The sequence below is a fragment of the Hippoglossus hippoglossus genome, chromosome 21, assembly GCF_009819705.1.
Source record: "Hippoglossus hippoglossus isolate fHipHip1 chromosome 21, fHipHip1.pri, whole genome shotgun sequence".
Taxonomy (NCBI): Eukaryota; Metazoa; Chordata; class Actinopteri; order Pleuronectiformes; family Pleuronectidae; genus Hippoglossus; species Hippoglossus hippoglossus.
The window spans coordinates 4,194,020-4,221,555 of NC_047171.1; the positions used below are offsets into that span (position 1 = coordinate 4,194,020).

Here is a 27,536-nt window from a genome sequence, read left to right on the forward strand (position 1 = left end):
TCCTGTTCTCTCCAGGCAAATTTTGGCTTTATTTAACCTGTTAAAAAGTTGTTGTTTAAAAAAGTCACGCAACACTGGCATCCTGCAGCGGTGCCAGGCAGACACACCCTGACAACGCCCCGGAGATTCAATTCCTCATTTCCACTCTGAGCTGAGAGGACACAACACCGGCCATGTTCAATGTAGTGACAGTATGTTGCAGTCACATAACACGATGTGTTAGGATAATAAACATCACTGCTCATAATGCATGTTAATTAAAGTTAGAACGTAGATATTTGTGTGTGTGTGTGTTGTCAAGGTTTTACTCATTTCGTTGGGACCTGTATCTGTTCACATGGTCACATTACAGGGACTTGACGTCCTTACAGGGACAAGAGGCAAGTCCACATTCCACAAATCATTAAGTGTAAGATGAAGACACGCTTTAAGGTTTCGGTTAAGGTACGTGTTCGGCAAGTTGTGAATATAGTTATGGTTGGAGTAATGATCCAGGAAATCATTGTGAGTCCTCTGAAGTGGTGGAGATATGACTGTGCGTGCGTGTGTGCGTGCATGTGTGTGTGCGTGCGCCTGTGCATTTGTGTTACCTCTGTCAGACCTTTCTCAGTATAAACTCTGACCATGTCAGGGCCGGTAGACCTCATGGGGACCAAAGCTCAAACATCATTTCAGAGGTCCTGTAAAGTCCGTGGTGAGATGAGACGTGTGGTTAGGTTAATGTTGGAGTTAATTAAGATGGAGGATAAGGTTTTGGTTAAGTCCACAACTAATGGAAGTCAATGCAAAGTGCTAGTGTGTGTGTGTGTGTGTGTGTTTGTGTGTGTCATTTTAAAAGCTGCTGAATTTACTCATCCACATAATGGTGACAATTTGCTTCAGGCACATTTATTAATTAACTTGTTTTCTGAGTGTGTAAGACGGTGTCAGCTAGTGTGACACAGGTATAAGTGTATGTGTGTTTTGGCTGGTGGTGTGTACATGTTTATACTGTAAATGAATGTGTGTGTGTGTGGACAGGAGGCTGACAGGAGCCCTAATTCTCTCTTACCGGTGGGCGATGACCAAATGTGTTCACCACCCAAGATTGCGCCCACAAGCGCAGAACACACAGAGCTGGAAATCCCATTAAAAATGGGTCAGCTGATAAGAGAGGAGAACACATGGCGCTCCGAGTGATTCCTAATTTCACACCTCAACATTTCTCCCAGTTTGTGGCGAGCATGGCGGTGCAGTGTTGGAAAGTCAGGAGGAGTGCACACGCAACGCCACAAATCCTACTTTGTTAAAAAGCAAAGTGCATGTGTTGAAACTCCAAAACAGTCCGACAAAATGAAACGCTGCAAATATTCCACCTCCTCTACTCCGAGTGATGTTTCAGGCAAAGTGGGAGCAGATTGTTTTGTTCCTCAATTGTTCTCAACAAACTTCCCAGACTGAACTTTCCCAGCCAGGACACACCCCTGTCTCCATAAATAGCTTCCTGCGAGCTGATGCCGCCTTTTGGCTCCGTGTCCTGTGGACAAGCTGCAAGTCAGATAATCTATACTTGGAATTCATTATTTTGTGTTCTTGCTTCCTTGTCACAGTTTATGGATCCATCAGCTGGAAATCCAACGTGTGTGTTGTCCACATTCTGTTTACTCTTGTTTATGGAAAATGATAGATTCAAAATCGATCACAACTGCAGTAACAGCATGTGGCATGTGAAAATATATGTAGTAGTTAGTACAGCGTTGTGACCGTTAAGAAAGAAAAGAGAACCAGGTCATAAAATATCTCCAGTGTGTTAAAAGATTTCAAATGAAATGTGCTGAGGGCCGGAGGTCTGTCATGTTGAAATATGTGTTTCATCACAACGAGGAGACGGTTAAGACTAATTTCGACGTTGCAGTTTCATCATAGAAATGGTGCAACAGTCTGGAAAAATGGCTTTCACACAGCTTAAAGGGAGAGTTCACAGAAAAATGAAAATTCACTCAGTATCTACTCCGGACTATGTCGATAGAGATGTGGGTGAGGTGTTTGAGTCCAGGGGTAAACAGCGTTGCAGCCACATAGAATACAATTGAAGTAAATGGCGACCACTTCTTCAAACCTAAATAAAACAACCACACAAGCCCCGACTGGAAATGGCATCATTTACACCATGTTCTTAACCTAAATATCTGTTATCTATAGGCTAATATTATAGGCTAATATATTACATTAGCCTGTAATATATTTGAGGACTAATGTCGTCTGTATGAATATGAGAATGAAAGAACAAGGAAATGTTTTGGACAATCTGAAGTGGTACATAGCTGTTAATATTGAGGTGATATAATAAATAGTCATTGTTAATTTTTTAATCATGAATACTGACGTCTGTAAATACACACTTAAATACATTTCCCATATTATAACACTCATTCTTGCCAGAAGTGCCTTTTGAGTACTTCAAGCTTTATGTACTCAATTCTAGATTTCTAGCCTGTTGTCATCCTCCTAGTTACTGCTGCAGTAATTGCATCTATCCCGAGTTCTTGCGGTACAATTTTCATTTTGGTGTGAACTAAACAACATCTCAGACAAACTTCAGGCCAACACCCTCTAGTTTTTCACATCCTCTTCTGATATGTGAGAGTCACGCAGAGTAAACAAAGCAGCAGAAAAGAGCAGTTGAGGATCTATCGTGGAAAAAAAATTCGCTCCTCTTGTCGGTTACGTAACTTTCCTCGTGACGGTACAGGGGGAAATGATGAACTGCGCTGAAACAAAAAAACACAATACATTTTCAGACTTCAATCACCAGGCAGTAGCCGGGGGGGCGGGGGGGGGGGCACGCGGTGCTGATAAGGATGTCATGGTGAGAGCAGCCTTTAAAGGGTGAATTATGGCTCATCTGTCAGGAGTGAAATTGTTTTCCAGCACATTATCTGGAGCCGCTATCTGGACCCTCACTGCCAGAGGATGCACAGCTGGTGGTGCCAGTGCTCGCCGCTGCAGGCCAGTAGGAATTCATCACTCAGCTCACACATCGATTTTCCTCCTGCCTTCAAAGATGCGTGAGAGAAATCACGAACGCAAACAGAAACAGAAACGCCGCTGGTCTTAATACGCTGCACTATCAGGCTGCTCCTATTTGCTTTGAGCAAATGTTTCTTCACCTCGATTGTAAAGAGTGCAATCAAATCCTGTTAATAAAGAGCTCGTACCTCGTAGTGTAGATTAAGAACCTGCATAGAGCCAACTTTCAAAATGTATCACAGTTTAATCCATCAAAACCTGACCCGAATTCTAAAGAGCCACACGAAGGCTCCTCGAGGAGCTATAATATTTTAGTGTGGTCTCTAACCAGGCGAGAGGCAATGTGGTCTCACATTAGTGCACATTAACACCATCAACGGCAAGATTTTACAGCAGGGTGCCAGCAGATTGGCTCATTAAGAGTAATCACACCGTATATGAGATTTCATCGGAAAAGAAATTTGCACTTCGACCGTTAAGAGTCCCTCAGGGAGGAAGGTGCATAAAAACACAGAGTGGATTTCCAGAGGCAACTGTTTAGAGTCGGACCTGTTGCTCGCACCTGCTGCTTATAGACAAAGACAGAAAGTGAGTTTTACTGCATCGTACTTCTCAGCCACACATTATTGACTATGCACGTGTATATTAGTACATGTATTGTAAACCTGCCTGTTTGGAATGTGCTGTTCTCTTGTGCTGTGTTTATTTTTGCATACATTTAAATTTTGGCTATTTCTGAGTTCACAATATTTAAAAATAAAAGCTCTGTAATTCAGTTTTCCAGCAACAAAACAAACCTGCTGTAACTTTGAAGGCAGTTTCCTAAAGAGGAAGTGATACCATGACTGTTTTTGACATGATGGAGATCAACAGCAGCGACTCACGTGAATGTCTGTGTCTCATTCCGCTTTGGTGGAATAAAAAGAATCAGATTATCACAATGACTTTGCTGTGATTCTGACCCGGGGTTTGACCCCAGTGGTCGACCGCTGCTGTAGTTTATCAGAGGACGTAGATGAAGACATGCTGAGCTGTCCACAGTATTGATGGTAAGGATTTATTTTTTGAAAAGACTAATGACAGGACAGGGGCCAATCAGATTTCAGCTGAAGGTGAGTGCCCCCCTGGCCCCACCCCTGGATCCGCTCCTGTCTTGCCTGTCACCCAGTGTGTAAGCATTTCAATTCAGTGAGCATGTATGACATACGTGTGCTGTAGCATAATTGTCTGGTTGTGTAATAATGAATGACTCACATGTATAATCACATGGAACTAGCACATGTACCACTCTCTGAGAACAGAGAAGAAGACCACAGTGGATAATGTGTTTTTTTTCTGTTACTGTTAAATGCTTTGTGAAGGACAAAAGAACCAACTGCTGTGTTGGCTACACGACGTACTGCCCAGTTTACAGCTCTATTATAGTGACAGCCTCCCGACAGCTCATCAGACTGGTGGAGGACCAGCCCGAGCTGGTGTGTGTGTGTGTGTGTGTGTGTGTGTGTGTGTGTGTGTGTGTGTGTGTGGGTGTGTGTGTGTGTGTGTGTGTGTGTGTGTGTGTGTGTGTGTGTGTGTGTGTGTGTGTGTGTGTGTGTGTGTGTGTGTGTGTGTGTGTGTGTGTGGGAATGCCTCGCAGCAATATTACCCTGGCTAGCAGAAACTCCTCTTTGGGGAAATGAAATGACAATGCAGCGGGTGAGGAATGCGTCTGCAGATATTTTTCAACATGTATCCTCACTCAGGCTTTTTCACCCCCCCCCCCCCCCGATGGCTATTCTCACTCTAAATGCCAAAAAATGAAAAACAGAAAATGGTTGAACAAACAAACACACCGGTTTGGCCCGGTGCTTAGCCCGAGTCCGAATGCATTTAGATTTTCTTTTATCAGGAGGTAGGGCTCAGACTGCCTGAGAGGCACTGGTCGATGGCTGCCCAGTGTGGTAAAGTGCTAAGTGGAGCCTCTGCGGCGGCTACGGAGGTATATCACCACGGCTATCTAATTTCCCAGCCTCACTTCAGGGACCAACAAGGGCAATTTTCTGCTCTATCAACACTTCCTTCGCTTTTCAATGTGCTGAGACCACATCCTTTGGCCTATAGGTGTCACAGAGCGTGTTAGCTGCAGCGACACACGGACAGAGGGCCTTTGAAAGACGGAGAGAGAGGCAGAGGACGACAAAAGAGAAATCAGACAATTGTGCAGAACAACCGGGGGGAAAAAAGCCGCCTACGTCCAAGAGGCCACGCAAAGAACGTTTAATGAATCTTGGCAGTCCACCAGGCAAGCATGTCCCCAGTGGAGCAGCCCACTAAACAAACAAAACAGTTGTGATTTGTTCATTTCCTCCTCTGCAAAGCCAAATGGCCCCGGCGAAGGGCCCCGGCTTTGAGGCCAACGTGGTTCACGTGAATGGAGCATTCAGGGCTCCGGCGTGGGCCAGCAAACAGCCCCTCTCCACGCCTCAAGTGAGAAGCACAGTGCTTATTATTAGTGTGCATGGCCGGAAATGATACACAGTGCGGGCATTCTCAGCCGGGGCCACGGTGGGAAGCCTCTCATTAGGAGCTCGACGTGGAGGAGAGTTTCATCTCATGGCCTCGCAGGGCGTGATTAATGTGACTCACGATGCACTCTCAATAATCCTTTTATTATCACACCGCTCGATTAAATCTCAGTTCAGCTCCATCAAGCAAGATCTCTACATCCATTATGAATTCTTCCTGTGCAGCTTAAGTCGGACAATATGTTTAAGTACAAATGTAAGTCCGGTGGCAGCTATATATCTTTTTCATTTTAGTTTAAATAAGTATCACTCTCTCTAAATCCTGATATGCGTTGTTCCTCGGTGTCACACACATCAATCAGCCTTACTGTTACAGTGTCACATGGTGTCCACAGCAAAATGCAACATCTTCTCCTGTTTTAAGAACATTTGCTAAAAAAATACTACGGAAGCTTCACTCGCTGGAAATATTCAAATATTTGAACTTGAGCAAAACATGTGCGTGCTGCAATGTCACAAAAGCCAATCCACATTTAGAATGAATCTCACTGTAGAGAAATCCTGGCAACAAACTGAGCTAACAGGTCAACAAACTGGCCTCTGGTCAGTTTGATGACCTGTTAGCTCAGGCAGCCTGCAGTCATTCAGACACGGCTCCTGGAGAAGACAGTGTCCTGCGTCTTGTGGACACACACGGGTCACTTCAGCCAGTTGTCCTCTCCTCAATTCCAAAGGAGAACGGTTGGATATTTGCAGATTGTGTTTACTCGCATTTCTTACACTTGATCCTCACAACAGTTCCACAACGTAGAAATCAGCTTTGTGTTTGGTGTGAATGCAGCAGGAGAGAGTTTAATGCATTCAGTTTTATGATATTTTAGTTAATGGTAAATGTCCAATATGCACATTGATGGTTTTAATTATTCGATTTGATAAATCTAATACTTTGTGCATGTTAAAAAGAAAAACAATGTTCTACCTGTTTCCTACAACTAATTAGCTAATACCTGTCAGAATAACTCATTTTAAAGCCATGGGGAATAGTACAGTATAAACTACACTGCAGTTCAATGTACCTGACATCATTCAAAATAAATATATATATATATATAGTGCCAGAAACACTGCCTCCCAGCAGCCCACATGCAGAGCCGACTGACACTTCCCCACTGTGCCAGAGCATCTGTTAAGATCTCCATGCCAAGTGCTGTTCTCCCCCCCCCCCCCTGCATCTCTATCTCGCCCTGGGCAGAGGGTTTGCTGGCGTACTACGCTACACACAGGGAGCGTGTGCTGCGACATCTTCTATTGTTTATCTCTTTGACAAGGATGCATTATGTCCTGAGCTGAAGGGTGGGCATGGAAAGCCGTCCCCGTGAATCCTCCGGGGCAGACCCCTGGTTCCAGACACTTTCTTTTGAGGGAATAAAGTCGACTTTGTTGTTGCAGACAAGCTTGAGACAGCAAAGATCTGGATTAATGATGAATCAATGGAACAAGTCACACAGCCAATAACTATATTCCTGGAGGACCTTCAGTTCTACTGCGTGGGCCGACACACTGTGGCGTTGGTACACAGGGCGCTTTGCTGCCATTCACTATCACAACACAAATAAGTGTGTTTTGTATGTTTTAATCGGCAGGTCTCGGGAGTGTGTGTGAGGATTTTGTGTTAATGTACAGAGAAGCTAAATGAAACTGAGTGTGTGGTCGTGCTGGACACATCAGGATTTAATAATTGAACTATGAGACTCTAGTGGCTGCATCACAATTCCTCTTTTCTTTTCAACACACACACACACACACACAAACAAACATACACACACACTGCAGATTGCAGATGCCCGACATAATCCAGCAGGAGTTTGACTGGAACAACCAACAGTGAGGGGTGAATTGAAAACCTGGCAGGAGGTTAAAATGTAGGAGGCAGATTTAAACTCGTGAGAATCATCGTTTCAACGCGTCTCCGTTTCTGTCGGTCCAGACTAAAACTCAGCCACGGACTTCTCAAACTAAAACTAAAATATGGGATTATCATGCAAAAAAAAAAAAAATGCTAGCATGCTAACGCTAGCTACATTTGTGGGTCTCTCTCCCAGCTTGCCGGTGATTCGCAAAGTATTCTGGGAAATTCTCACAGCCTTCTCATAAAGTGTAGGTCTGAAAAATCTCCATTTTCGAGGGTTGTACAGCCCGAACACCTGGCCCCTCCCCCTCCATCCCACAAAGTATCAGGTCAGCCTTCCCCTACACGTGAACATGCAAAACAGAGGGGAGGGGCTAAGGGGTGAAATGGGATTGGACCTAAACACACCTGTTGCAGCTCATGCAAATTTGACCTTTTTTGTGTGTACTGTAATTTAGCAAATAGACACATCTTGACCTTAATCTGCTTTCACATCTGTCGCTTCTGAAGGTCAAACTGTGGGGAAAGGAGAGAGAGAGAGAGAGAGAGAGAGAGAGAGAGAGAGAGAGAGAGAGAGAGAGAGAGAAGGGAGATGCTTGTTTCACCAATTAAGCCTCAAATCGTTCATCACGCCTCATGAATTTAAAGGAGCGAGACCCGGGGAAATTAATGAGTGTGATGATCAATCAAACGGGAGCAGTGAACTTTTAAACAGAGGCTCCACAGCTTCACTCTGGCGCCTCGTGCACAGTGGTTTCATGGTTCAGATCCAGAGCTTCCAGGTGAGACGGAGATACAGGACGTCTGTGTTTCACTGAAAATTCATTCATTTTACTCTGTGTTTTATTTTTGATATTTCTGAATGTAGCTGGAACGAGATATGTCCTCCAGGATGTGATCATCCTACCTGGTTTATCTGCAATGAATATTTAGTAGTCATTGTTTTTCATGAAATGTAATTGAATTAGCTTTATTCCTTTTGTATGTGATTTACTGCTGTTGTGTTTTCGTACATTACATGTCGGCTATTTCAGACTCTGTTACGCAATCAACACAATCTTCAGACACAAGTTCACAACTTTTCATTACGCTCAGTATGCAGGATGAGGCATTGCAGCAACAAAAATAATGTTGTGCTTTTAGTTTGAAGACAAATAGGACACAAACAGGAAGTAATTATGTGAATGTAATTACCATGACTGCCATTGTGGGTCGGTCCGTCTGCGTCAGTGTCTGATACTGTGAAATAAAAATAGATTCAGAATGATCTGGAGGTGATTCTGACCCGCAGACTGACAGCTAGACACATTTGGGCAATTATACTCGTAGAAGTAGTATTAGTAAGTAAAAGGTCTGTCAGACTAGATTAGTAATACAAATTAATGTAAGTAAATTCAAAACCCTTCTCTTAAAATAAAACATGAGAGAATGTCTAATAGAACACATCGCAGCAGTGCCTGAGGCTCAGCTTGTGGGAGAGACGGGCGATTAACTCCTGGAGCTGTGGAAGAACTCGTGAACCTTTAAATTACGCTCGGTTAATACCATCTGACGTGTGACGTGTTCACATCCTCAACCGCTCAACCAGCTGTGATGCAGAGTCGCAGACTGAGTTGACAAATCAAGTTCTGGGCGCAGAGTAAAAGTTTCCCAAGGTCAAAGCACTTGACAGGATGCATTCACGAGTGTGGAGGAGCCGGAGACAAGCAATTTGGACTCGAACTGACACCTATCACTTCTCTGCCGTTCTCTAAATTACCTTTGAGAAGGAAGCGGGACGGGAACTGAGACGCGTCCTTGAGGAGACGGGGGGGTGGGGGGGGGAGCAGGTGTGGGGCAGTGGCTTTCAGTCGCATGAGAGGGTTTCTAACACCGGAGTACAGTAAGACCTGACCTGGGGTTCAACAATCAGCAGACCCTGTAAAGCTCACTGTGGCATGGGAACATGTGAAGTGCATAAAGTCTATAATTGGAAAGAAATCTAGCAGCAGGGCCTCGAGCGCTGAGGCTGGGAATCAAAGAGGCTTCTCCAGGGACACTGGCTGTTGTTAATTTATGTCCACATCTATTACCAGCTTGCTCAATACAGAAGAATTAGTCTTATGGAGACTAGAGGGATATATTAAAATCAAACCTGACTGGTACTCATCGTTGAATCATGAGGTCGCCACATGATGCCGGGACATGTAGAAGAAACCACAGACTGGAGACCAGCGAGGGGAGAAGATCTCATGGATCAGGGATGGTTGATAGCCACAGAAACTGATTTGACTCGTACATTTTGCTGATGTAGTTACTATAGATCAAGATTTGTTCCCAGGAGTCTCCAGCCGTGCTCCATATTTCCACTCTGCTTTAATCATGATTTTATTGAGCGCACTGTTAAAGGGAAACTCACTTTGAGCACACAACGCTCCTACATGTGCTCCTGCATGTAGAGAGAAGCCCAAAGTTAACATGTGTCTTCATGTGCCCACGAGTTTTAGAACACCTTGGTCATCATGTGTAGAAAGAGACAACTTACTTTGATACAGTTAATTCAAAGTTTCTTTTATAATAGTAATAATCACAATATAATTAACAGTAGGCTACATTTACCAAACATGCTGATATTATTTCTGAGTATAAAAGGGTATGATTGTAATTGTTAAATATTCAGAAGGGTTCAGTGAGGCTATGCTTTTCATTTTGTTTTTGTTTGAGTTATCTCCTTTTGTTTTTAATCGTATTCGTTCTGCCTGCACGACTGTTGTTTGTCTGGTAAACTGACAATTGAGTCTGATTGGATTAGATATTTAGATTTTGATGTGAAAGTGTTTTGTTGAAGCTCTAACTGACTTTATTCACCTGTATTTCTGTATTCGAATATTGACCTTATTCAGAATTAGTCATTATTTTCACACTGGTAATATAACATTCCATTTATATTCCCTGTTCACATGTTGCAGAGCATAGTCTTGTTATGACTCACGGCGTTGTGTCCACTTCGCCATTGATTTACGATGCTAACATACCATTTAAGTTGTTGTCTTTCTAATTTAGCTTAATATTTTTCCATATTTGTTTACACCCACTGACAGTTGCAGCTTTTAGACGAAAACATCTATGAGAAAAATAAAATCAGATGGAAAAGAGGCAAATCTGTCTTTGACCTGATTGTTTACAGCGGCACACAACACTTCATTATCTCTATATTTACATAAGGATAAAACCGCATGGGGGCTCATTTCTGATAGGACTTACAATGTATAAGAATATTATAATGAATAAGTACTTACAGCGGTACGAGGAGTATTCTGCCTGTAACCAACACTGTTATTAGCCTCATTTCATTCAAATTAAGCTTTTCAAGTTTTAATACGTCGCCAGTTCAACATGTATTTCATAACATAGACAGATTATATTTCAAAAACAACAACAACAGCCTAGTTTTCTATATGTTTTTAGTGAAGCATTAGTTAAAATGTAAATGTGGCTTATAGACCAAAACAATATGTGGAGGCAGCCTGGCAGATCAGAAGCCTGTTGTTATTATTTCAGCAGCACGCTGACATTTGAATGTGCCTTCACTCGGTGTTTCAATGAAATGCGTGGAAGAGGAATAACAAAAAAATCAAAGAGTCGGGGCTCGGCTATGTCAGCAGCAATAACATTGATGTCACTGCTGGAGCGCTGAGGGGGAAACTGGCTTCGTCGGCTCCCAGGTGCTCATCAACACACGTGGGCTCTCGGAGGCCGGAGACATCTCGACCAAGCAGCTGTAGTCTGTTCGCTGTCGGCTGTGCAAACCCCTGGAAGCCACAACTCAGGTCAAAGCTGACTCTCAGTTATTTATTTTTCATTAACACCTATTTAACTTGTTTGCATTCAACCTGATGAGGCAGGACTGGAGAATAAAAACACAACGCTTGTTGTATAACTTCCCAACAACAGGAAGAAGTATCGGCCTGAGACAGTGAGCTGCTGTTTTCCTGCTCCCATTAACCAAATCACATCAAAGTTCAAGCTGGAAGATGCTGTTCTTTTTTTAACATCACAGAACTTTGAGCGTAGACAAAAACAGAAGAAACAAAGGAAACACTAATCAAAAGAGCTTACCCCCCCCTTCATGGAGCTGCTGCCATGACAATAAACATACAGAGAGAAATAAGGAAAAGGTCTCACAGGGACGTCCTGGGGGCACGAGGTGTTTGATACTGACCGTATACGAATGCAAATTTAAAAGTAAAAAATCCCACAATATTCAGAGGCAGTAGCGAGGGGAGCAGTGTTTTATAAGATGAGGATACAAAACTAAAAACATGGTTATAATAGTTTATAAAATACGTTTTGAGACCAATGAATGCATCTTTCTGTACCATGCATGTTGTGCAATTTCGCAAATTAATGCAGATATGTAACGTATCTGAATTGGACATATAATCTTCCAAAGATGATTTTTATATTTTATGTTTATTGATATACTGTTATATCTGTATACATGAGTTTTGAGAGTCAGAGGCTGAGTCTGCAATACCTCCCTGATGTATTGATTCTATTTTGTCCACTATATTTTCTATAGTGTGACACTTGATCATCGTGAATCGTCAGATAATAATCAGCGAGGCTTTGATATTTCAATTTGCTGCTCACAATACAGCAAACTGTGGAGTGGCTGGTGTATGGAAACATAACGCAGATGGAAAACATGCAGCTTTTCAGTGCATTTGTGTGGGCTGAGCTTGAACATTCACTCCCGACCTTGTAAACAGCAGCTTCACAAAAATAAATAAATGACTAATAAAGTAAATCTTCACACAAGGTCCACTTAGCTCTCCACCACATCTCAGGGCTCTGGATCTTCACCGTTCTGTCTCTGTCGTCTTCTTCACTGGCATGTCCTGCTCCACTTAGAGGCAGAAAGCACATGATTATACGACAACAACTTAAAAGTGCTGTAACTAGTGTGTTTCAGTGCTTTAAAATACCTTCACCCCGAGTGGACGCGTGCTGTAGAACCCTCTCACTGTCTGCAGCTATAACCGCCCATCACTTAGCACTATACCTCCCCGTTATTCAGTGACTTTGATATCATAGCTTTAAGATTAATCAATATCACATTAGTTTATGTTATGTTACAGTTGTTCATGTTCAAATTTGTGTATTTTCAGTCGTTAATACAGTTTGAAATCCATTTTGTCACCTGCTTCATTGCAGAGGATCTGTGGTTGTTTTAAATGGTTTGAGTATTTTTGGATTTAATTCAACCTAAAGTTTAACCAGGCCAGCGTGAGCCCGACCACATTCACAATGACAGTGATTCAAATGAATAACAAAACTGAGAGAGAGGGGAGAATCATGGTGATTAAACCACAGATCGTTCATTATGTGAATCTGCTGCTACCTGCGGCTTTTGTTTTGCTAAACTCTCTGATTGGATTTCCAAAAAAATTAGGTGGAAGGGCGGGACACGGAAGATTTAATATTGCGAGACCGGGCGTATTCACCAACTTCCCAGAAAATAACACATGGATTGAATATATAACGTATTTAGGGAACTAACCTCGATGAGTGTGTGCAATTTGTCACAGCTTGATTGAATTAAAGGGGACAGTTGTGGCTTGGCAGTGGCAAGAGCTCTGCTGAGGCTGTGTTTCATGCATTGTGTGTGTGTGTGTCTGTGTGTGTGTGCGGGGCGTGGCAATCTAGCCTTCATCCTGTTCCCAATCATCCCGGGAAAGGCCACCTGGAGCTCATCCAGCAATCAACACTGCTCTATAAAGACCCCCCCGACTCATCACTGCATCCGCTCACCGGAACGTTCCCGTCACCGTCGAGGTAACGAAACCGCCGGCAGAATTCCAAGAGTGGCCGAAGACACACGATGTCTGAGCAGGTGACACGTGACTACAGCACTGTGGACACAACAATAACCATGAACAAGGCTTCAGGGTTGTAGCAACAGTTATATAAACAAAGATGATAGCTTAATTTTCCAAAAACCCTTATAAAGAAAACACACACACACACACACACACACACACACACACACAGAGACTGGAGTCATACATATGGAACAGTACATCCATGCATACAGATGCTGCTCTTCCCTCCAGTGGAGTTCAGGGTAGTGCTGTGGATATAGGAAATCGATACGAGTGAGACACCGCCTTGTGCTGATGCGTTGGAATTTAAGGTTTTCATTTACATACAATACAAAAATGTATGGATTTCTATGTGAATTTCTCATTGTTTTAGTTTCCGATGACCAAGCAGTAACTGTGTGTGCTTCTGTTTGTGAGGCACAAGGCATGAAATAGAGGTAATTAACATTTTAGCAACAATAAATGAATAAAAAATACCACCAATATTATCATTTCTGTAAAAAAACGAAAAAAAAAACTCTGTGTCTCTGTTTATCTGCTGCTTCTCCTCAGAGATGATTTAAGAAACTTCAGATGTGAGTGCAACTTGGCCTCTCTTTAAAAAAAAAAAAAGGCCATTGCAAATATGGCGTGACCCGGGAGATTTACATAATGAGAAGAGAATCCTTTCAACAGTTGCCATCAACAATCATAAGTATGGCAGCGAGCGGGCGTGTGCTTGTTATTCAAAGGAAAGCACACGACCGGACACAGATGTAAAACAGTCCCGGCATCTGGCTGCCAAAACCCAACACTCAAGGCAACAAAGACGCTTTATTTTATTTACACGCTGTCATGTGGCGTCGCAACATGTTTGTGATATTAAGACGAGTCCAGATTTCCCCATCGCGGCAGCTCAAGGTCAAATAAACTCCAGAGAGAAACCTGCCATTGATTGAAGAGATGGAAGCAACGGTTTGTTTGCCAAGAACAAAATGTTCAGAACAAACTCTGCATCGGTAATTCAAGACCTCCCAGAGTAACAAACACAAACGTAGCGGCAAATCCCAGAATGCAAATTATTTTTCCGCTTAATGTGCAACTTTGATCTCACAAGTTTCTCCAACATATTGTGTGTGTGGGCTTGGATTAGATTACTCTCTCTCTGGGTGTTTTCGCTTGCTTTGACGTTTGGGAACCAGAAGCTTTAACGGATGGAAGCTGGTTTTCTCGAATGAAGACCGACAGCTTTGAGGGAATTAAAGAAAAACATCTTCACGTGATTTTCACTGAGACATCAAAAGAGAAACCCACTAATAAGTGAATGTAAATTGAAAAAATTCCATTACACACGACCTGACAGATACTGGTGGATGAAATACAGGCGGGTGGACGATGGAATGTCTGGAGGCGAGGACGATCTGAAGGTCATTGTCAATGGTTGTGAAATACTTACTGAAGGGATTTATAATTAAATTATCCAACGGATCATGGGACGTAGGCATAAGGACGACTGGCCAGGTAAGACATGGTAACAAGAGGGGATCTGTCTGTGTGGCTAAATAGAAATGATAGAGGATATGAGATATTAAAGTTATTCCCTTTTCTCCTCAGAATAAATGCAGCTTATGTTTTTTTATCAGCACTGAAAATGAAATCCGATTACACAGTGAACAGCTCGTTCAAAGAGGCAGGAGGCAGAGTTTTCCCCACTGTAACTTTTCTTTCAATAATATCCTCAACTTTGCTCAACATAGGAAAATAGAAAAGTACATTAGGTTGACTGGAGAGCAGAAATACTTCTGGTAATTAGAAGCATGTTTTTATCATTTTTTTCCGGTTCCATGATGATGAACCAAGCTCAGTCTGCTGATGAGGACCATGGGATTTGGTCATATTGTAAATAAACGACATGACAGAACTTGATCACCACCTGGTGGCTGGCTGCGGTATAGTTCATAAACCCTGCCTCCTCCACATCAGTGGATGGGACATGAACAAAGTACAGGTTAAATATATTTTTCTCACAGATTGTTATTTTTTGTCATATTAGCTATATTAGGTTTTAATTACTTATTTCATCATCTCTACGTTCACATTTTGCATGTGAACATATAGAATCTGTCAGGTGATGGACAAGACTTTGTTTTTGAATGATGACAGAGACGAGTTATTTTTCCATTTAACTCCCTTCCTCTGTTTTAGTTTGTTTTATACGTCACATGTTTGGGTTTGATGTAAATCTACTGGTTCTGTTATAATGAATTCTGTGTTAAAAATCCAGTCTCTCACGGATCTCAGGAAAGATGAATCTAAGTGTGAGCAGTTTAATGAAATACGTGCGATTAGTGTCTTTTGTCCCGTTATCTGTTACTAATCATAAACCAGGGAGACGCCTGCACATCAGCTCTTCCTGCTCATGTGTTAATCACGTGCATTATCTCAGACTCTGATAAAAAAAAAGCCATTGCACTCGTGGGACTGAGGTCATCGGTTTGCTCGTGTGTCATCTGCATTCAGTCACATGCCTCTCACTGGAATCTCACACAAAGTCTGACTCATGTCGTGGTCACTGGTTTTGAAATAACCAGTGTGTTGGTGTGGCCACAGCGACAGGCGGAAGCTGGACGACTCACCACAGGTCAGAAAGGGAAGTAGAGGAAAATCATCGGGAGTAACTTTTATAGACAGGATATGAATCTTGTCTGGAAAGAGTCCTCACGTCAAACTGTCCCTTTTTCTCTCAGCACTTCAAACCGAGACTTTACAACTTAATATATGAACTTTAATGAAAAAAAGAAAATGAAGCCAATCCCCAACAAACGAGCCACAACACCAACCTTGACCATAGTTCCTACTTGCCAACCCTAAGCCTAACTCTAACCTAAACTTAACCTAACCTCAGAACATGTCTTCACCTTTAAATTGAATGATTTGCGTTATGTTTGTCTAATTTTATCCCAACAAGGAAGACAAGTCCTCATAATGTGACTGTGGAAACAGATTCAGGTCTTTTAAACATGAGTAATACTTGAACAACACACACATGTTTATTATTTATCAGTGAGAGACACACTTTCTTCATCTAACATGAATATTAATGTATATTTATGACTATATTACATCTAAAGAGAGATGAACTGCTGACTTGAACACATTTACATTTGCATTCAGTCTCTGCAAAGACAACCTGAAAACATCTCGTTAAGGTTTGTTGAACATTTCCTGTGACTGTGGCCTGAGCTGTAAAACTATCAAAGCTCTGTAGCTCCACAGCTTTGTGTCCTGCTGTCAACTAATTAATTCCCCTTGATTATATAACTGTTTCCCACTATTCAAGGATCAATCTGACTGGGTTTCATTCTGTTGCTTTTGTGTGTTCAGACGATTACGTCCAATTCCAATTTTCAGAATCTTTTTGTGTGATCATAATCACGTTCTTTTCTGGCTCTTAGCCAATTGTTATGAATGCAAAAGTTTAACAAAACATCCAAACACAGCGTTTACACCAAACTGTGGAAGACTAATGCATAATTTTGTTGGGGATCTGATTACATCTAGTCATCTCAGAGTCACACATAATGTTGTCATCACCAGCAGAATGGATGGCCAGAGTTATGGGCGTGAGACTGGAGCTGTAAACCACGATCATTTAGAAAAGAGTCCAGGAATCAGTGACACAGCAACAGTAAACTTTGTTTCACACGTAAGACGATGTCCTCACAACACGATGCACTTGTCCCTGAACATATTCCTCATGGAAACTCTTGGGCTGTTCCCGTGTTTATAGCTTCCACGTGCTGTCAAACACATTCATTACACACTGCCAACAAAATGTTTCCATCAGTGGTGGCCCAGCATCTGTCTGGAGTAACGTCAGAGGCAGCGGCGGAGGGGAAGCTGGTGTCGGAGGCGCTGGGAGGTTAACACAGAGGCGCCGGCCCCGCGTTCATCACTGAAAGGTCAGGCAGGGAAAAGGCCACGCACGGCAAATTACTACTGGCTGGACTTCATGTGATCTGAATACCCATGAACCGCATCAGTGGCAAAATGCAATCGCTGTGATGAACAGTGTGACGCTGCGGATTCATTAGTTTGCTCATTACGCTGATTTACAGCGATGATCTGCAAGTGTGTTTAATTACGTCGCAGATTATTTATGTTTGTGTAAATCTCCTCATGACTCTGTTGTTTGTTCCAAAGTTAAAAAACGACCCTGTTTATCTTTTCAAATCAAGGTGTTGGGTCCACGTGAGGGAACGACTGTGTTCTCGGTCGGATATTAAAGAAGTCAGACAGGACATTTAGTTTTCTATAATTAATTCTGGTCTTGAATTATTTACGGCCGTCACGCACCTTGAACATCTTTCCTGCACGGAATAGTTTCTGGACTGGAAAAAACACTTTTCCCAGTGGGAGTGAGAGTTTTCCACTGGTGCGTACATTATCCATTAAGTGCTGCTGCTGCTCAAAAACATGAGCTAAAGTTGAATATGAGGCTTTATTTAGTTTTTTTCTTTAAATGTAAAGAATGTGTAGACTTTTGGGATTTCTCCCCTTTGGTTTGTTGACTGTGTTTTTGAGTTTTTGAGTTTTTTTCCACTGCAACCAGAATCCATAAATCAAATCGAAGACTTTCCTGTTCGTGTTTCATCTGCATTTGGGTCCTTACCTGTTCCCTGGGGGGGGGGGGGGGGGTTGTTCTGTTGGTGGATGAACTGTAGCCGCACACTTAATCTTCATAGTTTGATTTATGAAGTTGTTCAGTGTTAAATCTCAACTCATACTCAAGCTCCTGTATTTGGTGTGGGGGGGGCAGGTGGCAACATTAATAAAGCTGAGGTGTCCCTCAGTCAATGTTTGGAATAAGACACAGATGTAAAGTCATAAACACACAAGACACTTGTTAACTGTCTTATAATGTCGATCATGGTGCCAGATATCAGCTGGACATGTTTTTAAAATTGCCCTGAGCCCTCGAGCAATGCGGCTCTTCATGAAAAACAATCCACTTTTTCTTTTTCTCATCGTTCTTTTCAAAGATGAAGAAAGAAAACTGCTGTTAACATTGAAGTGATTTGTGAAAATTGGAGTTCACTTAATTGTCGAGCACAGAAATCCGATGACTTCAGTTCGTTGTTGTTTCCCCGTGACCAAGAACCTTCTCTGACCTTGACCAGGCAATCTAATTAATGGCTGGTTTACACGTCGCAGCCAAATGACCTGTTTTGTTATTAAAGTTTCAGGCCTTGTTGTTCCAGACTGTTACGGGCTTCAGCGATTTGTGTTAATCCATCAGAAGCTTTCGGAAATTCTTTGACAGATTTAGAGACCGGTCAGTGGCGCACAAGGTCAAAGTCTGTCCACAAGTCAGTCGGCAGCTCGCGGAAGAAAAAAGCTTTGCAATAAGTGTATTTGGAGAGGAAATGTTCATAATACTGAAAGAGCCATATCAGAAATGGCTGTTTAATATCTACCATCAGTTTATATCTAATACAAAACATCGACCAGTTTGGAAAGTCGAAGCTAAAAGAAAAACACCTTCTGTTGAAGAGGAAAAACAAGATCTTATTGACAAGGGAAACGGTTCCTCTGGGAAACGGAGCAGATGCGCTGATTAAGTCCCTGAATAAGAAAGAAAGCAGAAACTACTTCTCCCTGCGAAAAAATAACTTCACAGCTCACAAGTGCGGCTTTATCGAGCAGCAAAGCCGGGGCGGAGCGGCGTGCAGCCTCCGAGAGAAGTACGAGCTGTAAAAACCCAGATCCCTCTGACGTTTCCTCCCTCTGCACCGTTCATGGGCGATTGAAGTCTACAGCTGTATAGTGAAGTGCTGACAGGGAGATCTGTATTTGGCAGTCGTCTTTTTCCTATTGTTTTAAAATGTCACTGTGTGAGAGAATATGATCAAGGATACCTGAGGATGTTGCCATAAGGTTAACAAATCTGTATCTGTCGGCGCGGGAGGTGAAAAGGAGATGTCTGTATTCCAAGCTCATATATATATATATATATATCCAGATGTTTGTGGAATTCGTAGACAAACATCTGTTGAATGCATATGTTGTGAATCTATCATCTTTTTCTCACCCTTGGCAGATATGTATTCTTAAGGGCCCAGGGAAGTGCAGTGTCAATTTTGGTGCAATTTGGACATGTTCAATATGAATAGAAATTGAATAAACACAGGTGTCCAGCGTTCTGCAGGAGACAGTGGGGACTGGGCAGTGTGTCTTCTGTCTGTGGAGGAGAACGTGTCTTCTCATACGTCCTCGGCTGAACTACGGCTGTGGTCGGCAAACTGGGTCAAACCGTGGGTCAAAATCACCACCGTATCTGACTGGTGCAAATCTCTGTCAGGGCAACGACTTTCACAGAATCACTTCCAGTTTGGCAATTTCTCTTCAAAGTAAAAGCACAACGTTTGTTCTGTCGCTGCAGAGCTTTTTGTTTTTGGAAAGTTTTGAAGTTGGGTCAGACGATTGTGTCAAATAATCAACAGACAGACAGAACAGACAATGTGTCAGAAAATAACAGCAGTAAATCATTTAAACATTTATATAAACTACAGACAAAACATTCACCTTAAAATCTTCACTGCAGATACACCAGGTAGGATGAACGCAAAGTTTCACCCTGCACCATAGACTGTTTTAAAAAGTGACAGTAAATTGAACTCTTTGAGGAGCACTCACTAATGAAAACACTGCACCAGTATATTCTAATTCACATCACTTTCAATTTGTTCTCCTGTATGTTCGGCCTCTTTGTGAGTATAAAACCCGTTATCCATCCAGGGAGTGAGTGAGTGTTGCGCTGCATCCAGATCGGACTCAAACTGCCCGAGAAGACGAAGTGCACAGTGTTTCACGGAAAGATAAATAAATTGAATAAAATTCAATTCCCTCCCAGTTGCTTTCACACAAACAAACAAGTAAGAGGCTTCTCTAATCACTGTGGACGGACGATACTATCTTTCTGCCCGGTCGTCTCTGTGTGTCTCTATCTGTGTTTGTGTCTACAGACAACTGCTGTGTGTCTGTTTCACTCCGTCTCGTGTTAACATCGCTGTCCCGGGCTTGTTTTTTCCTTAAAAAAAGAGAAAGTAACAGAGCTGGCTATAAATCGGTCACTATCACTGAAGAAGACATCACACAGGAGGCCCAGATGTCAGATGAGACATCCCATTCAGGGAGATAAATGGATTCCCACTACGTAGGGGAAGAGTTTTTTTTTTTCTCCTTTGAGTTTACACCTCAGGATCTTTGATCAGCTCAAGGACAAATGTCGGAACAAAGTGTGAGTTCACCAGGAGCTGAATCACAAAATGACTCTCAGTTCACCCTGAGGTGCAGTTTCCAGTTAAGGTCCTGTTAGCTTTACAGAATCAAATAACCAACGTCCTTCGAGAGAACCTGTAACTTTATTTGCCAGAAGCTGCTTCTGCACTCCATTTGTGTGTTTAATATTTCAAAACTAGTTTTATTTATTGAAGGATTTATGCTTGGGTATTTTCTGGACACAGGAGCAGAGACGGGAGAAGGTTGAAGATATTGTAAAACTTGAAAAATGATCGAGGTAAGGTAAGTGAGGCAGCTAAGAGGGACAGAGGTTCACTCAGACATGAGTAGCACATGCACACTCGACACAGAAAGAGTCTGAACCAGAACCCACTGAACTCCATAGTTTGTCCTTCTGAACATCCACAAGTTGTGCTCCTTGGAGAATCGACCCTTTTGGACGATATCGATCTGATAGACTTTCATCTTACAGTTTTCTTGTTTCAATCTCTGTGGGTTCTAGTGCTGATACTAACATGTTTTCTCCATATGTCACCTCTTGGCATTAATGTGCTGCTTGGATGTTTCCATATCCCAATTTGGGAAGTCGTTCTTCTGGTGTGTGTGTGTGGTGTGTTTATTAGTTTTTAACTCATTACGTGGTAACAACATGGACGCAGCTCAGACACGACCATAACCCCCCATCCCTTATGAGAGAGCTCCGTGTGCCCATCCTATAGTTAATGATGCTAATTAATTTATTAGTAAATGTAGGCCAGGGCGTCTCTCTCTCTCTCTCTCTCTCTCTCTCTCTCTCTCTCTCTCTCTCTCTCTCTCTCTCTCTCTCTCTCGTCCAGGCAGGATTCAGCATAAACTTGGTCGATACCACTTCTGCCGTGTGCAGTCATGCAACAAGCTTGTAGTTCTCTAGAGACACTCCCAAGTATTATTAATTCCGAGTTGTTGAGATATTTTAAGTGTGTGTTGGTGGAGTTCCTATTGAATGAGAAATTGGTCAGGAGCCACCTCTGACTTTCTAGTTCCAAATCCAGAGCATCAATAACAGTAAGGTTTACGGATGATGCACCTGAGCGCGGACAGACAGAATATTAGCGAAGCCCGCCCAGCGAGAGACTTTTCAAAAACTGCACAGGCAGAGCTCGACTGCAGCGTTTCACAGTGAATGAACAATCAGAGTCTGGAGGCTTGAACCGGGGTTATGTGCTGCATCAGACTTGTTGAGTTGATTTGAAGGATGAGTCTCTGGTGTGCGGATGCCACATCCAGCCCACAAGACACAAACACAGACAACAAAAGGACCAACAACAGACACAAGGGAAGGGGGGAAACCCAGAGAAACATGGGAGACACAGACCAGTGCCCAACAGGTTGAGACAAAAGTCAAGCAGGAACTAATTTGTGTTTGTTCATTTGACAATGGCTCATCAGAGGGGATTTGTTGTGTTGTGTTGTGGGCTGTGTTGGTGTGTTAAGTGTTTTGTTTACTACAGAGCTATAGAAATCACCAGGTCCCATTTAAACAGCCCAGGATCCAGAGGGAGGAGGTGCATACTTTCTGCTGTGCACTGTTTGCATCCAGGGCCATTGTTCTGTGCCCTTTCAGAGCTGGTGATGTCTGTGGTCTGTACTTTCACAACAGGGCTGCACCAGTGAACTGGTAATTTCCTGCAACACATGGAGGTTATTTCCTCCCCTGCACTGGACTGGTATCTTGGTGTTTCGCTTGCTGGCCGCAGTGGGAGTGGATTTTAACCTTGGCAGCAGCTATATTGTGTACAGTCACTTGTTGGTTGCTTCATTTAATTTGTGCAGGATGACAATGCTCACCCCAAAGCATTTAGCACTTGATTCATTTGCACAACTCTCCCTTAACATCAAGTGTGGACGTGTTTTTTGTGATGCAATGAAAAGTAAAAGGGGGAAAGAGGAGAAAGCTGCGAAGGAGAACAAGCCACAGCCGCTCGTCCACAGGCTGGAGAAGGTTTAAAGCCGTAATCCCCGGCTCTCTTCATGCTGTTTAGTGCTGCTGATGTGGATGAGAGACAGGGCCCCTCAGAATCTTATTACCCCCACTGTCACTTCCCTCAGGTGGAGTGAGTAACAACGCCACACAATCTGACACTGCACAATCCGCCGCTGCCGATTAAAACCGGGCAGATTTGGAAATTGGTTCCTCGGCTCAGGTTTCGCAGCCGTTGTCGCCTTAATTGAGTTACAGGACGGGGCGTCAGCTTCCTGCCTCGCGGCGCCGCTGATACCCAAACTCATCAGCTTGTTCGACTCGAAACTTTCCTCCTACGACACATCTGACAGCCACAGAGACGTGTGGGTGAGGTGGTTAATAATGTAACACCGCACTGTTGTGGTTAAATGGTCCAATTTCATTTGGTTAAAATGGTTGACGAGTGCAACCCAAATAATATATGAGTTTTTCATTTGTTAGTTCTCATCATTTATCATTTTTATTAAATCGTTAACTATTGATTATCTGACTTCCCTTATGATTTAGTGCTTTTCCTAATTCTTGACCTTCATAGTTACTGTGCAAACCTTTTTCTAGCTTTTCATGATTCATACAGTTCACAATGACAGATCCAGATTTGCCATATGAAATTCATAACTGGCAGACATGTAAGCAAAATGTTAAGTAAATCTGGAATCATTACTGCCTTGCTCTTGTCTATGTCAGCTGCAATATGTGGGATTGTGGAAAATATGATCCCAATCTTCCCTCCTGTGTCTGAGTGATGTTCGGGAAATGATTAAATGACAGTGAGAGGAACTAATAAAAAGAGACCCAAGTTGAATGTGAGGTCTTTATGGCCCTGAAGTGCAAATCAAAACAACAAAAGGAAAAGCACAAACAAAAGAAAGATGATAAAAATAAAAAAAGACAAACCACACAAAAAAAAAAACAGACAAAAATGAACAAACAATAGTTTGGTTGTTGTGGTTTTTATTTGCTGTTGTATTTTCTCGTTTCTCCTTTTGTTGTTTTGATTTGTTGTTGACTTTTGAGATGCATCGTTTGTGTTTTCCCGTTTGTCTTTGTGACACCGTACTGATCATCATTTTCTGAGCCATGTAGAGGACATGGAAATCAATGGAAATTAAGGCACAAAAAAAAACAAGACACGGACCTTCGAGCACCTCTTATTACAGCCCCGTGCACAACACTTCAGCATGAGGAGGACTCCACAGCTTAACAAGCTCCCTGTGCTTAGTAACAGTTGCTAAGCAGTGATTGGACACTGGCTGTTCTGGGGGAAAGGGTTTAGAGAAGGGTCAGTTACATTAGGGTTTTTTTCCATTAGCCCACTTTAGCCACGCTGTGCCGAGCCGAGCCGAGCTGTGACGACATGCGTTTCCCGCTCCAGGCTCACAGCAGGGGGGCGGGGGGGGCGGCCGTGCTTAGCCCCGCTAATCTGAATGTACAGAAACCGATATGTGAGGATGAATGTGAAGATTATGGGTTATTGTAAGGTCACTGTTAGAAAACAGCAACTGCAATGAAAGTAGAGATGCAGGTTGCTTCAGAACACACAGTGCTTCAACTGAATTTAAAGATATTGATAAATAAACATGAAATCTAACTGTGTTTGTTTGCTTGCCAGTGAGCGGCTCTCCTGGTTGGAGAACAATGGCAGAGCAGAGGAGCTGAGGTCGATCCTCAGTGCTGCATCTCATCCTGGACGCCTGCCAGAGGCCCCTTGAGCAACATTTCAACCCGCTGCCCCGGCTCCGGCCCTGATCCCCACCTGTGTTTGAGTGCGAGTCGGAGTAATGGACAGAGACTCACGCTGAAAGAATGAAAATCATAATGGAACATTTGTTTTGCCGTCCTTGGGGAAAATCGCTGTATTAAAAAAAAGATGAAAATAATTTCTTTTCAAACAGGAATTTGCTTTTCAGTCAAACTTGTTTGCAAAAGATGAGCAAAGGAGAAAAACCTCGAGTGGTGAGTTGCATCACACTCTCACGTTGCTAGGAAATGTGAATAAATGAGATAATGTAAGGAAGCTCCGGCAGCTAATTAACAGGAACAAAGGACGCTTTCGCGAACGCCACAATTCCGTCAACTTCACATTTCCACTGGCTCTTTGATGTGGAGACGTGAAGACCCTGATGTGCTTCTCACATCATATTCTTCACACCACGTGAAAAGCAAACGTGCCCCTTTCATTCTGAATGTGATTTGCCAATAAGTCTAAATATGAAGACGAACACAAGCAAAGGGATCAGTCGCATCTGAAGTTCACAGAAGGAGAAGGGGATCATCGAGTCAAAGGCCAGAGATAAACTGACTTTTAACTTTCTTCAATTTCAATTCCATCGGGGGTTGAGGTTTTAAAAAATGGCTAAAAATACAAATACTTCAAAGACCCAGTGTGTAGGATTTCGGAGGATCTCTATGCAAAATGGAATATAAAGAGTATGGAGGATATAAGATATATTCATAATTAGGTTTATATTAGTATAATGAACCAAAAGTGCTTTTCATTACCTTCCAATGAGCCCCTCATATTTACATTGGGAGCAGGTCCACTTCCACTAGGTTGCCTTGTTTCTACAGTAGCCCAGAATGGACAAACCAAGAGACTGTCCATTGCGTTTTTATGATACCTGGAGGCCACCTGAAGGGGGGGGAGTAAGTTGTATTATGCAGCTTTAACACTAGATGTCACTAAACCGCACATACTGCTGTATTTTCAGCTGCTTGTAGCTATTCCCTTCAGGCTGGGCTTTGCTGAATCTGGGAGGAAACAGAAAATTAGATGATTGGGCTCATCTATCTTGTCGAAATCGTTTTCAGATGTCTGCAGCCTTTGTCAAAGTCACTACGTCTTCTTTTTGTTGATGTTTAAAAACATGTTCAGGTTAAAACAGTTCGACTTTAAAAAAAATTGCCAAAGTTGTCCATTTGAAAATATTCTACTTCGACACGTCCAAGGACCCTAATATACCCACTGGCAACGTTATATCAGCAGCTGATATTTATTGATTTGTCTGTAACAAAGGTAAAAATTGTCAGTAATCAATGCTGTAAGAATATTAAGATCATCTACTTAAAAAAATACATATCATTATATATTATCTGTATAATCAGCAGCCATATTGGGTCAAAACGTGGATTTTCTCACTCTGGGGACTAAGAATGGAACAAGCTATAAACCTGATACAATCCTGGGTCCACATTTGTTGTTCTATTTCATTCTCTATCCCACTTATCATGTGAAGATCACGGGGGGGAGTTGAGCAGCTCACCAGCGAATCACAAGGTCAATAGACAAACAACCAGTCACACTCACACTTATAGTCAAGAGTCTCCAATCAACCAAATCCCAACATGCACGTCTTTAGACTTCAGGAGGGAGCTGGAGTACCCAGAGAAACTTAACCAAACCCAAACCAGGATTCAAACCAGCAACCTTCTTACTGCACCACATATGTTATATTATCTTATATAAAATACAACAATAGGATTTTGAGCAGAGTTGCTGCGACTGTGGGAAGAGAAGTTGTCAGATGTGAGCTGGAAGTGATCTCGTCAAATTCAAAGTTTTCAAGTTTTGTGTGGAAACAAAGAAAAGAACCTGAAGTGAATTGAAGAGAATTGTTATTATATTATATTTATTATATGTATAGCAGTAGTATCTGGAACGTGCATAACCACAGTTGACAAGCAGATTATTGTTGCTTGATAATAATCAAAGATTTTGATTGTATACATATCAGCTGTGTCAATACAGGGTCGGTTCAGGCAGCTGTTTTTAATGCTCGAACACCTTTCATCCTAAAAAACTGAGCCACACTTCATACACTGCTCTGATTATGATAGAATCTCTTCTCCCTCTTCCTCTCCAGCAGAGCGTTTCCTTCCTAATGCTGCTTGATGAAGCCTGGCAGACGCATCAAGGAAGTGTAACCTCAGAATAGAGCTCAGAGCGACTGGGCGGCTTTTCATTTAGTTGAAAGGACTCGGAGGGGGAGAGATTTATTTATTTACTTCATTAGTCATGTTGTTGAAGCCCCGTGACAGGTAGCAAATGAGGGATCTGGCCGAGCATTGACGGCTCACATGCACGAGGTCCCGGCTGAATACTTCCAGAGCAAATACAAGGAACCTGTCAAAAAGGCAGAGAGGATGAAGCCCCCGGGCAGATTTACATGATTCAAGAATGCAACGCCGCTCACTCGAAGTGCTACAAGCAGCTGTCTAAGAATCACCAAATTAAATATTCCACCCTGGTAAATTATTAACATTTCCCCACGTCTTTGCTCATCTTGTCTCTGTTTACATCATGTCTGGTATATTTCTGGTGTCTTGTTTCCTCGTCACACTTCTTACGTGTTTCTTTATTTTCTTCCTTCCACTAAACTGTCAGGACGGACAGCAGGGAGCAGCGGTTATTACTCCGTGTCGCTGCATCGCATCCAACTATCGGACGTCTTGTTTGATTTAATAAAAGATTGCCCTCAAAAGGCAAAGTCCACAACGCTGAGCCAAGTAATGTATCTTCCAGGTCGCTCTCTCCCTCTCGAAGGAAAATGCATTACTGATATACAACAAGCTCAAATAACAGTTGCTCTCCATGCAGCGTGAGAGGTTCTTCTTTAAACGACTGGTCACCTGAGAGGTTAGAAACTGAGATGTTTGATCCATTTGCTTTGAGGAGAGAGTTATTGATCAGACTCGTTCCAGATACACTCAGACATCAAGTGTCTGTGCAGAAAACACTATCTGTCTATTTAGAGACTTCATCGGTCACTGTCTGGACATCTGTAGAGAATATTAATGTCATTGTTCAGTCATTTTGACAACTGAAGACTTTTTGGCTACATCTATAATATATAAAATGATTGACAGTTCCATTAATATTGTATACGTCTATATTTATACATATATATATTTATTTCATGTTTATTTACTACATATCTACATATTTTCCAACCCTCAGATACGACCAA

The 27,536-nt window shown here is 42.4% G+C and overlaps 1 long non-coding RNA gene across 1 annotated transcript; it reads right to left on the reverse strand.

Annotated features, from left to right (window-relative positions):
• Window positions 1-2,216: 2,216 nt before the first annotated feature.
• On the reverse strand, window positions 2,217-21,008 carry LOC117755062. The gene is made up of 4 exons (XR_004612535.1): window positions 20,999-21,008; window positions 9,701-9,706; window positions 9,159-9,160; window positions 2,217-2,468 (listed from the first exon to the last, which is right to left on the reverse strand). It is a non-coding gene; the product is annotated as an uncharacterized LOC117755062 (long non-coding RNA).
• Between the last annotated feature and the right edge of the window lie 6,528 nt (window positions 21,009-27,536).